A 10,155-nucleotide genomic window follows, 5' to 3' on the forward strand; every position below is an offset into this window, starting at 1 on the left:
GAAGATCATGATTGATGTCAAGCCAGGATGGAAGCCTAGAGATCAAATTGATGAAGAAATAAGAGACTTTGGGAAGGCAAGCAATCACGCACCAGAAGGTACAAAGTTTCTTTATCCCAGGAAACGCAGAAATTATGAGGGAAAATGGATTTACTGCAGTCCAAATGGACAATGCCAATTAATGACATGGAATAAAGACGAACGTGTAAAAACAGTAGGAAGCCTGAAAGGAGTAATACAAATATGGACTCCAAAGAGACACTTCTTTAAACCCTCATGCACAAACCCAGAAGATGAACAAGGAATGAACCCAGACGATGAAGCAAAGATGAATACAGAGGAACCAAGTAAGACGAATTCAAAGGAGGAAGTGGAAGTGGTCGATGAATCGCCCAGAGCGTGGAGTGTAGAGGAGGTCCCAAATAAAGCCTGCACCCCAGTCACACATTTTGAAGTACCAGGAAAGTTCACACCGAAGTATGTGACGTATGAGGAGCAGATAAACCAGCAGAGAGCTGCAGTAGGGCTCTGCCCAGTGCCTATCAGAACAATACCTATTGAAGTACCCATAACCAGACAACCATGAACAGTAAGGTATCCATTAAGAAAACCCTACCAGCAAATGAGACAAAATGAAGATAGCTTATGAACCATCCAGGAAGAAACCAAAAAGCCCTTAATGAAAGACGAATGGTGACGTCCAAACCTATAGAAGAAATGACGACCAGAGGATGACGCGAAAAGACAAAAACGCCATGAATAAGGATATCGTGAACCTAGAAGAAGAAAGCGATGCTGAAATACAAGGAAGCTTAAGCTGTAAGCAGGACGAGGGTATTCAACCAGCTAACGCCTGTACATATGCTTGTAACCACAAGAAAGCTAAGAAAACAGTGCGGCTTGCTATGCTAAGTAAAAGAATAGAGTGGCAGGTGCCATTGTACACAATCTACTTCAAAACGAAGCGAGTCCACATTGCACTAAAAGCAGAACCAACCCAAAGGCCAAACGCAAGAAGATTCATATTCTAGCAAACACGAGGAAAGAAGGCTGAATCGAAACTCAGCAGAGGTAGCTTGTGCCTGGGAAGCCAAGGTTATACCAATAGAAGCTATGAACAGTAGCTACTTTTAATTGAGGCTAAGAACAGGATATCCTGCCTCTGAAGAATCGAGATAAGAAGGCGAAGGCAGGTGGCGGGTGAAACGAAAATCAAATACACAAATTGAGAGAAACGAGGCAAATCCATGGTGTAGTAGCACGTGAACATCCGAGCGAGAAGGAGCACAGGTTCACACCTACACTTGGCATCCGCCCAGAGATATCAGAACTTTCTCGGGACAAGAAGATGCAGTTTCGAGGCCAACCACAGTGGACTAATTGACACATAGCCCATAATGTGATGATTGATTGGGGGGCACCCTGCACCTGGTTGAACGTTCTGCGTGCTGCTAAGCAAAGTGGATGCATTTATGCATGGGGTTGATGCCAACCCAATCACAACGGAACAAATAATCTAGGGTCCTATAGTTAGTAGAACCAATAGGACGTCGTACTTATAGTGACGTCTACAGTAGTCATTTTTGAAGGAAGGGCTTAGACGCCCACCTGACAGTGTTTACCCAATCCCCTCACTACGTTACAATATACAGGTGTAGCACCTATATTAAAGTTACCTTTTCCTAACCAATAGAATTGCATATTAACTTTTGAGTGTTACACGTCAGATTATGACACGTTTTTAGTATAAAAGTTATGTTTTGTATGAAGTTCGAGGGAGTTGAAGCGAGACGGACTATCGCATCACTGCTGAAAGCCATGACTCCCCGTTTTTTGTACTTGTCATTAAATGGACTCCCTTTGCAAAACCATTCAGTTGTTCTTATTGATTGGTGTTGGAGTAATAAATCTGCACCCCCATCCATCTCAAGGTGCAGCTATCTCGTCTTAAAGTACTTCAGAGCAAACCCCGACTCTATGGGCCAGCTGGGGGTCTCCCCAGTACATTCCGTTCAGCATACAATATTCCCATTCGCAGCGAAACCAGACCACAAATGTCCCTGGCTGTTAGAACTAGCCTGAAACATTTCACATTCACTAAAAACATAATCAGTCTCTGGGCATTCATTTCGACAAATATATTGTGCATTTAAATCCCCACAAATCGCTATTGACACATTATCCCATGTTTCAGCAGCTTTTAAGATATATTCTGACACTGATCCATTGTGCCCTCTGTGAGTCTGCCACCGGGAGGATCCTATATGTTAAGGATGACTAATTGACATCTACTACCCCAGGCACTCACTACTACAGCAAGGATATTTGCATCGTCTTTTGTTATTTCTATAATACTGGCTTTCATATAATTGTGTATGCCAGTAATCAGACCTCCATACGGACGCCCTTTATTGACAGTTTTTGGTAGATTTGATAGCCGTCAAAATGTTTAACATCAGTCGGCCAACATCCCTGTAATGTAAAGACGTCATTACATTGAAACAGACCCAACGAACCCATTTCATGTAGAACATGTGTAAAACCACGTGTATTCCAAGTGGCAAGGGCACAGCTTCAAGCTTGTGCTGGCCCCTTTGCTGTTACAACATCTAAAAGCCATTTTAAGATCCTGGTAATATCGCCCTGGGCAATTTAGCTGTGTTCCTTTATATTAGTCGATGCGCTGAAGCCTTTAATGCATTCCATTAGGTTTTGTGCTTTTAAAGGATCGTCTATCATGTGTTACACCTTCTTCAGCGTCTAACTCATATCCCAATTCCAAAAACGTATCCTGATAATCTCGAATCAGAGCAGCCATTTCTGTCGCTTTGCAAAGAATTTGTGTAAGGTTGGGGTTGCGACATTCTAACGGCTCCAAAAAGGCAAAATCCACGGACATGTAATGGTAGTATTCTACGTATCAATTTAAAAAACCCAGAGCGATTTAAGCAAGTTTTAGTGTTAGTTTGCACCAGCCACTTGATAATGCTAGAAGAGTGGTGTTTAATGGCCTCTGTACTTCTTTTTATCAGTAGAAGTCACAATCTTGCCTTCCTTGTTTGTTTTGGCCAAAGATTCTTCCTATTTCTTTAATGCACTTGCTAATTCAGCATCATCATGTGCAACTTCACTACTAGTTATGTCTGCTTCTACTGGACTACTAGTGTTCGACAGAGCACGCTCTGTGATGGCATTTTTACCCTTAACAAGCCAACTGGTAGGTACGCCAGCTTCAGATTTATTTTTGCTCTTCTTGTTTGCTCTCCTTTTAGCTTTTTTTGAGAGTCTTGCCATTCATTGCACACTTTCGGAGAGATCCTATGATCTTTCCTCTTGATTAGTTATTAGTTGTTTAGCCTGACGATCTTGTTGTCTTCTCAGGTGTCTTTTCTGTTTCCGAGTTAAGTGTATTATTGAGGAATCACAGGTGTCATTGACTTTATTAGTAATATCTGTACTGTTCTCAATCATCTCATCCTCCAGTTCGTCATTTATTTATTGGATATTTGTAACAAATGATGTTTCAGGGCACCACAAGACAAAAATGGAGGAGGGACAATGGAGAAGATAACAATAGCCGTCCTACTATGCCTTGTGACATTCGGATTGTGCAAGTGCAGGTCAGATGTGCGAGGGAGCAGGGGTGTGCCGTCTGCGAGAAAAACAAAGTGCTAGGGTGGTGAGGGAAGTGCAGGGTAAAGAGGGGAGAGTGCAAGTGAAAAGGGGGGGTTGAGGAGGAGAGAGGATCACAGGAGTTAGCGAGTGGTAAGAGGAAGCCGGGAGGGCTTCATTGTGAACTGTACTGATGTCAGCATAGCTTGCAGTTCACATCGAGAGGCATAACTAGCAACGGAATCGTTACATGTATTGCCCTCTCTTGTTTCTATGCAGAGATTTGGCAACGCAGACAGCCTTTGGGAGTTTATTTGCATACCTCCCCGGTGCTCTCCCCCGGCTGCCAATGTTCTATTATTTCTGGGGGTGCAGCCACCATGTTCTTTATGCTCTCATTCCCCATCGTTTGTGGAGGGTGCAGCATAATTCTAGTAGAGCATTGTTGTCATTTACACGCAGTGTTGCTTCAGTGAGGGTTTTTGCCTCATCAGTGTTCTCCACTCCTCCCGACTCGATTACAATGACTGTTTCCCTCCCCATTACCGTTCTGTCCAGGGGCGATGAGGATCGGGGTGGCTATAGGCTGTGATTTTCTTATTGCCTTTCCTTTGGTCAGGCTGTTTATTTTTTGCTGAGGAGCTGGTACTGTGACTGCTAATGTACTCTGCCAGCTCACTCGTAATCGTTTTATTTATGACTCTAGTTACCACATGTTTATTTTTACTATGTGGAGCCTTGTGGCGCAGATTATAAGTGTTAGATCTCTGTCTAACTTTGCCCGGCATTGTGTCAAAATGTTATCTCTGCCAGCAGTACTTAGAGTTTTAGTGGGTAATTGTCTCACTCTTGTAATGCGCAGAGTGTTGCTAGGTGTGGAAAAGATCCGGTGCTACGCTAATGTCGGGACTGTCAGGACTTGGGCTAGCTAGCCTTGTGGTTGTAACCCCTGAGCTTCTATCCGGGGCTACAACCAAAAGACCCAGGCTATAGCCCTCTCAGCTCCCCCCCCCAGCAACGCCTCTGCGCGCGGGATCATATGGTGCCGAGGCAGATATTTTCTAGTAGCTCCAACCACGTAGCTACCAGCCGCAGTACCTCAAGGCACAAGGCACACTCCACACGCACTCACCACAGTGATTCAGCAGGCACAGCAACTTCACAAATCACAAGCCCAAGAGACCTTCGAGGTGGAGTACTTGTTCTCTTACCTTATGGCCATGGGACTTCCATATAGCACTGCCATATAAATCCTCCAGTTCATTTGAAAAGATTTGTGTGCTGGTTGCCCCGTGAAGTCTCTCCTCTCCTGTCAACCCAAGCAAAAACCATTTGGCCAGGTCCCTTCACCACTTGACCCGCAGCTCGGTGGCCCGTCGGACCTCTCGGGCTCTTGTAACTTGGAATAGCTCCCAAGGACGCCTTTCCAGGGAGTGTGTACACCGTTTGTATCAGTGATAGAAGTGTACCAAAAAAGTAGTGGGACTGTGACTATGGTGTGTGACAGAGTAGGAAGGAAGGGAGCAATGTGCAACACATTTTTCAAGGGTTGCAGTTGTAGAGGAGGAGCCAAGTACCCCCACTCCACCTGCCCCGCCTACATTACCTGAGACGTATGAACTAAAGGATGTGACGTATACTGAACAGTTAAACCAGCAAAGAGAAGAGTGTGGGCTCTGTGCAGCACCCATAAGAATCCCTATACCTAAGAGAATATGGGAGGTAAAGTACCCATTGAGGAAACCATACTTGCCTCCAAGACAATATGATGGCCATTTGAATGAGATTCCTGAAGAAGCAAAGAAACTGAATGACCAGGATGAATGGTGATCTCATACAAAGCTGAATCGACACCGATATAGAAAGATAACCGGACCAGAGAGGCAGATGATTTATAAAGAACAAAGAAGTACCAAGGATAAGTGACATCTTGGGATCAAGATGAAGAGACTTGTGCCACAAACCTGATGAAGAAACTTAGTTTAAACGTGTTCAGATGCAATGAAACGCAGCAGCAAAGCAATCATGAAGCTAGCCACATGCTTAAATAGTTTAGACCGCAGCAAGCGCCAACATATACCTATGTACCTCATAGATACATATGGATTAAGTAAAGAATGAATGTTTCCATTACATATAAAACAGTACTGAACAAAGCAAGAAGACCTCATTTCAGTGTTGCAGTTACAAAAAGCAAATGAATTAAACAGAATACATTTCAGCTAAGGAGTTCACTGAGCCAAGAAAGCCAAGGTCTTATCAACCTAGGAGTTGGCTGACATTAGATACAACTAACATGAATGAACAGAAGCTCCTATTCAGAGAGGTCACGATTAAACAAAAGACATCAGAAGACTCTCGAAAATAGAATCAAATACACAGAAAGGCTTAATTCTGTGGTGTCAAGTCACGTGATGGAAGAAAGTTGGACGGATGAGAAGATCACACCTACGCACGGAAGCCGGATAGTACCCATATGCCTTAAAAATTGTCAGAGAACAGTACAGACTCAAGGCCAACTTCAATGTACTAATTGACACTGAACCATCGAGGTGATGATGGATCACATTTTTTATTGGTGGGAAGCTGGTATTAAGACAAGCTCACCCGCACCTGGTTGTTCAGTCTGCGTGCTGCTCATGTAGGTGGAAAATTACTGACAGGGGGTTAGTAGCCAACCAATTGTAAGGGACCACATAGTTTGGGGTCCTATAGTTTGTGTAGCCAATGGGACGTTGTACATTTAGTGACGTTCATAGTGGCCATTCTGAAGGGAGGGCTTAGTTGCCCCACCTGATGTTAACTATCCTATTACCTCTTTCCATTACTCCATATAGATATAGAACCTATGCTTAGTTATTCACTTAGAATCAATCCCGCTTCCTGATACGTTTCTGTAGTTTGCCACGTAGGATGACGTTGATAATGACGCAGGTCAACACGTCAGCTATGAACAATTATGGGTATAAGAACACAACTTTTTTCTGAAGTAGTTAGAGTGAGAGTATCGAGCGATTGCTGATGTTCGTTGTACTCCCTGTTTAAATACTTGCATTAAAACAGATGAACTTTTGCCAAACTATTTGTGTTGTCTTGATTATTGATGTTTGATTAAAATATGCATCCCCATCTATCTCAAGGGTACAGCTACTCATCTTAAAGGGCTGGAAGCCTCCAGTTCAAAGTCATGCTGGTTAACAGCCAATTGAGTTGAAACAGATTTCGGTTTAGCTGTAACTGATATCCGGTGGTAAAATTGAGAAGTGTGCTTTACCTTGACAAAGAACAGTTCCGGAATGGTGAAAATCGTTGCAAAAAGTAGTGAAGCTATTAACAATAAAAAATAAAAGTAGTGGCGTACCGCTCCTGGCCGTTCCCGCTCACTTCGACCACTGGTTTGTATACTACTCCTGACCGGGCAGCCGAGAACAGCGGTCTTGCGGGTTAGAGGAAAGAACCTGCTAATAACACTCATCAAGCCGCACTGCAAAGTACTCCAGAGTCATCTAGTAGTATGCACTCGGCAACAGACAGTGTGCTTTTAACTGAAACAGACATCACTCCCAGCTGAGCGTCAAATAATATGGAGAGCTATCACCCACAGGCGACAAGTCCAGGGGGAGAAAACAGGCAACTTCCCACTCAGTTCTTTGGCAAGAGGGGCAGGAACATCCCTTTGCCCCCACAGAGATGTTGACAGACTTCATTTTCTGATTGCACGTCCTAATTGAATATGTGTGCAGTGTCAGCGTGGCTGGAGATGAAACACTGTTGCTTTAAATTCATGCACCTGCATTGCACTGTTGGTAGTGCAGCGATTGTGCGCACAATCAGGATCCACATCGGAGGTTTCATTCTCTGAAAGTAAACTGGCACGAAGTAAAGTGGAAAGCAAGCAGTGTAACTCAGCAGGTTGAGTGAATGTTGCTGATATGTTCTATGTTTTAATCTTCATGTAAACATATGGCTTTTTGCTATCGCTTCTAAACAAATATGTGCAATAAAATGCACTTTTTGACCAGGGCATGGACTGGCCTGGTCAGTGCTCATATTCAGGCTGAGTGGATTTCTACCTCATTATGAAAATGTAAAGTTAACGCACAGAACCCCAGAGCTAAATTTCCTAATAACTGCTGTCAGCACAAACGGAGCATTTCATTTAGATTGAGCTGTTTGATAAGCCAGTAATATCTTTAAAAGTAGACTCTGGGGTAACATACTCAAAGTAAAGGGGACACGAATGGCAGTTTGTTTTTGTGGGGGATTACCACAAAAACTAAACCCGGGTTGAAGAAATCAACTGGCGGCTTTGGTCTTATAAACGTATTTCACTTTGAAAAAGCCTTTTTCGTTGTTGTATGTTAAATTCGAAGCAGCTCTTTTACCAACAACAGTGTGACCAGCATGTGGGAAGCGGAAGCCCGCCTTTAAAATAGATGGTCAGCGCCCCAATGATATTGATGGCACATCTATCCACGTGGTGTCTGCTTCAGGCCAGAAAAAAGGAAGATGAGCAAACCAAGGGACTGTTAAACCGCGACTGTGCGATAGTCCTCACCTAGAGGTGGGGCAGCATCAATTAAGGGGGGCAAAGCACTTCCCCCCCCTTCCCCAGGGGGGCCTATTCCAGCACCTGCTCGGGCGACCTCTCTGCACATTCTTGGGGGCTAGGAGAGAGGCTCTTACTTGGAATGGTTGAGAGGTTCTGACCATCATGGGTCTGGTAAGTGCGCCGCATTACTGGTAAGCCTGAGGCACAGAGAGAGCGTTGCATGTCAAAGCCTGGCTACCGGCCTCTCGAGGAACCCTCCATTTCCTCGAATTTGGATTCTGGTCGTGACTCGACCCGTCATCTGCTTCGGTTTATAGCGGCGCTATCTGCACACAAACCGTTTGGTTAGTAAATTGTGGGTGAGGGTTGGCAGTGAGAGAGAGAGCGTGCGCTCGCGCGCCACCGACGTCTTCAGGGCCTTTCAACTTCTTCGATTGGAATGAGCCCGAACCTCAGCCCCCCACGCCGCCACAGCAGCTGCCCCCATGTTGCCAGTGTTATGGCACAGAAACGCATGCTTTAAATTTGGACGCAAAGTGTGCGCTTCTCGGCGCGCAAATAACAGGCTGCCACTGCTTGCTGCTGACGACTTCAGGTCATCACGCCCCCCCCCCCGCCTCTTCCGGTCTTTTCCTGCAGTTTTGTCTGCATGGTCGCCTGTTAGCACCTTCCTGACAGCTTTGTGTTTCCGCGCCCCCTCGGCTGTCTGTCCAGTGATGGTCAGCAGCTGTTAACGCCGCGCTGCTTTCCTGTCTCCATAATAATGTAAGCACCCCAGGGTGACTCGGGAAGTCTCTCACAGCTGTTGGCAGCCCCCGCCGACATTCATGTTAAAATGGGCCCCAAAGCACGAGCCTTGACACATCTTGAACCGGCCATGCACAAGGCACCCTATTCTGCATCTTCAGCGGCTAAAACAGAAAGACAACTCACTGGGTCAACCACCTGCTGCGGTCTGCTCGCAAGCGAGCCGACTCGGGTTTTCTTATTTACACGGCGTTTACAATATGTTTTCTACATGGCAGCACACCCTAGCTGTGTTGAGCAGCAGGAGGGCCTACGTGCAAAGCATACCAGAGGTTACACATACCGTAGGACATGTGTTACTCGGTTGTAGCAAATAGTCCTGGAATATACAACCAGCGGGTGTGGAAGCAAGATAGCCATCCCTTATTTACGAGACTTTTGCCGCAAACACGTTATAAATATTACGTTATAAGATGACGCCATTTCCGTGAATTACGAGTTTCGAAACCAGGGCCAAACGTTAAACAAAACACCCTCTACAGTCTGTTTTTCTTATCATTATTATACTCACAATGCCGTGTGTCGGGCCTCGCCTGCCTACGGAGAGTCACAGGTGGGCGCCTCTGCCCTCCAGCTGTGCATCGTATCTCCCCGGCAGGGCTCCAAGAACCGACACACCATCCACAGGTGAAGCCGGGGGGGGCTCTCAGGGATCGAGGGGTGCGTTCCTGGTGCTCGCTGGTCTCGCCGCCCGCGACTCCGTCACCTCCATCCTCTCCTGGAAACGAATGGCGCTTCACCGTGCCCTGTGGAGGAACACGACAGGCTCCGCCATCGCTGCACAAGCCTCCTACGCTGGGAACGGTGGGCTTTGCAGCTCACAGCTGGCTGCTGGGGCTTAGCCCGCCTAAGACAGCCAATTGTGCTGCTTCTGTGCAGAACAGGGCAGGGAAAGGGAGGGGGGGGGGGTGATCTGTCAAACACAAGTGCCCTCCTCCTGCCCCCCTCTCAGTGCTATGCCTTACCATTGGCCAGAAGACTGGAAGTATGTATGCCAATTCGCTGAGATGAAAAGACGGAAGGGATGGGGGCGTATCTCTACCAGCCTCACCGTTTTTATTGCCTCCACGCTGACCCTCTTTGTGCTAATGTGTGCATAGGGGTGTGCGCATTTGTGCGTGTGGGGGGATCGGGCCGCACGGCTATTTATCACATCGAGCAAGTATAGACATCGGTGTTGCAGG

The 10,155-nt window shown here is 46.0% G+C and overlaps 1 protein-coding gene across 2 annotated transcripts in view; it reads right to left on the reverse strand.

Moving 5' to 3' along the window:
* ATCAY (ATCAY kinesin light chain interacting caytaxin) overlaps window positions 1–9,854 on the reverse strand; it is a 458,353-nt gene extending 448,499 nt beyond the window's left edge. For both annotated transcript variants that reach the window (XM_069649408.1, XM_069649407.1), the window contains exon 1: window positions 9,483–9,854. The gene's annotated coding sequence lies outside the window, so the exon portion shown is untranslated. The remainder of the gene's footprint in view (window positions 1–9,482) is intronic.
* Between the last annotated feature and the right edge of the window lie 301 nt (window positions 9,855–10,155).

This window comes from Ambystoma mexicanum, chromosome 1p (assembly GCF_040938575.1).
Source record: "Ambystoma mexicanum isolate Mex_15411 chromosome 1p, UKY_AmexF1_1, whole genome shotgun sequence".
In the NCBI taxonomy this organism is placed as follows: Eukaryota; Metazoa; Chordata; class Amphibia; order Caudata; family Ambystomatidae; genus Ambystoma; species Ambystoma mexicanum.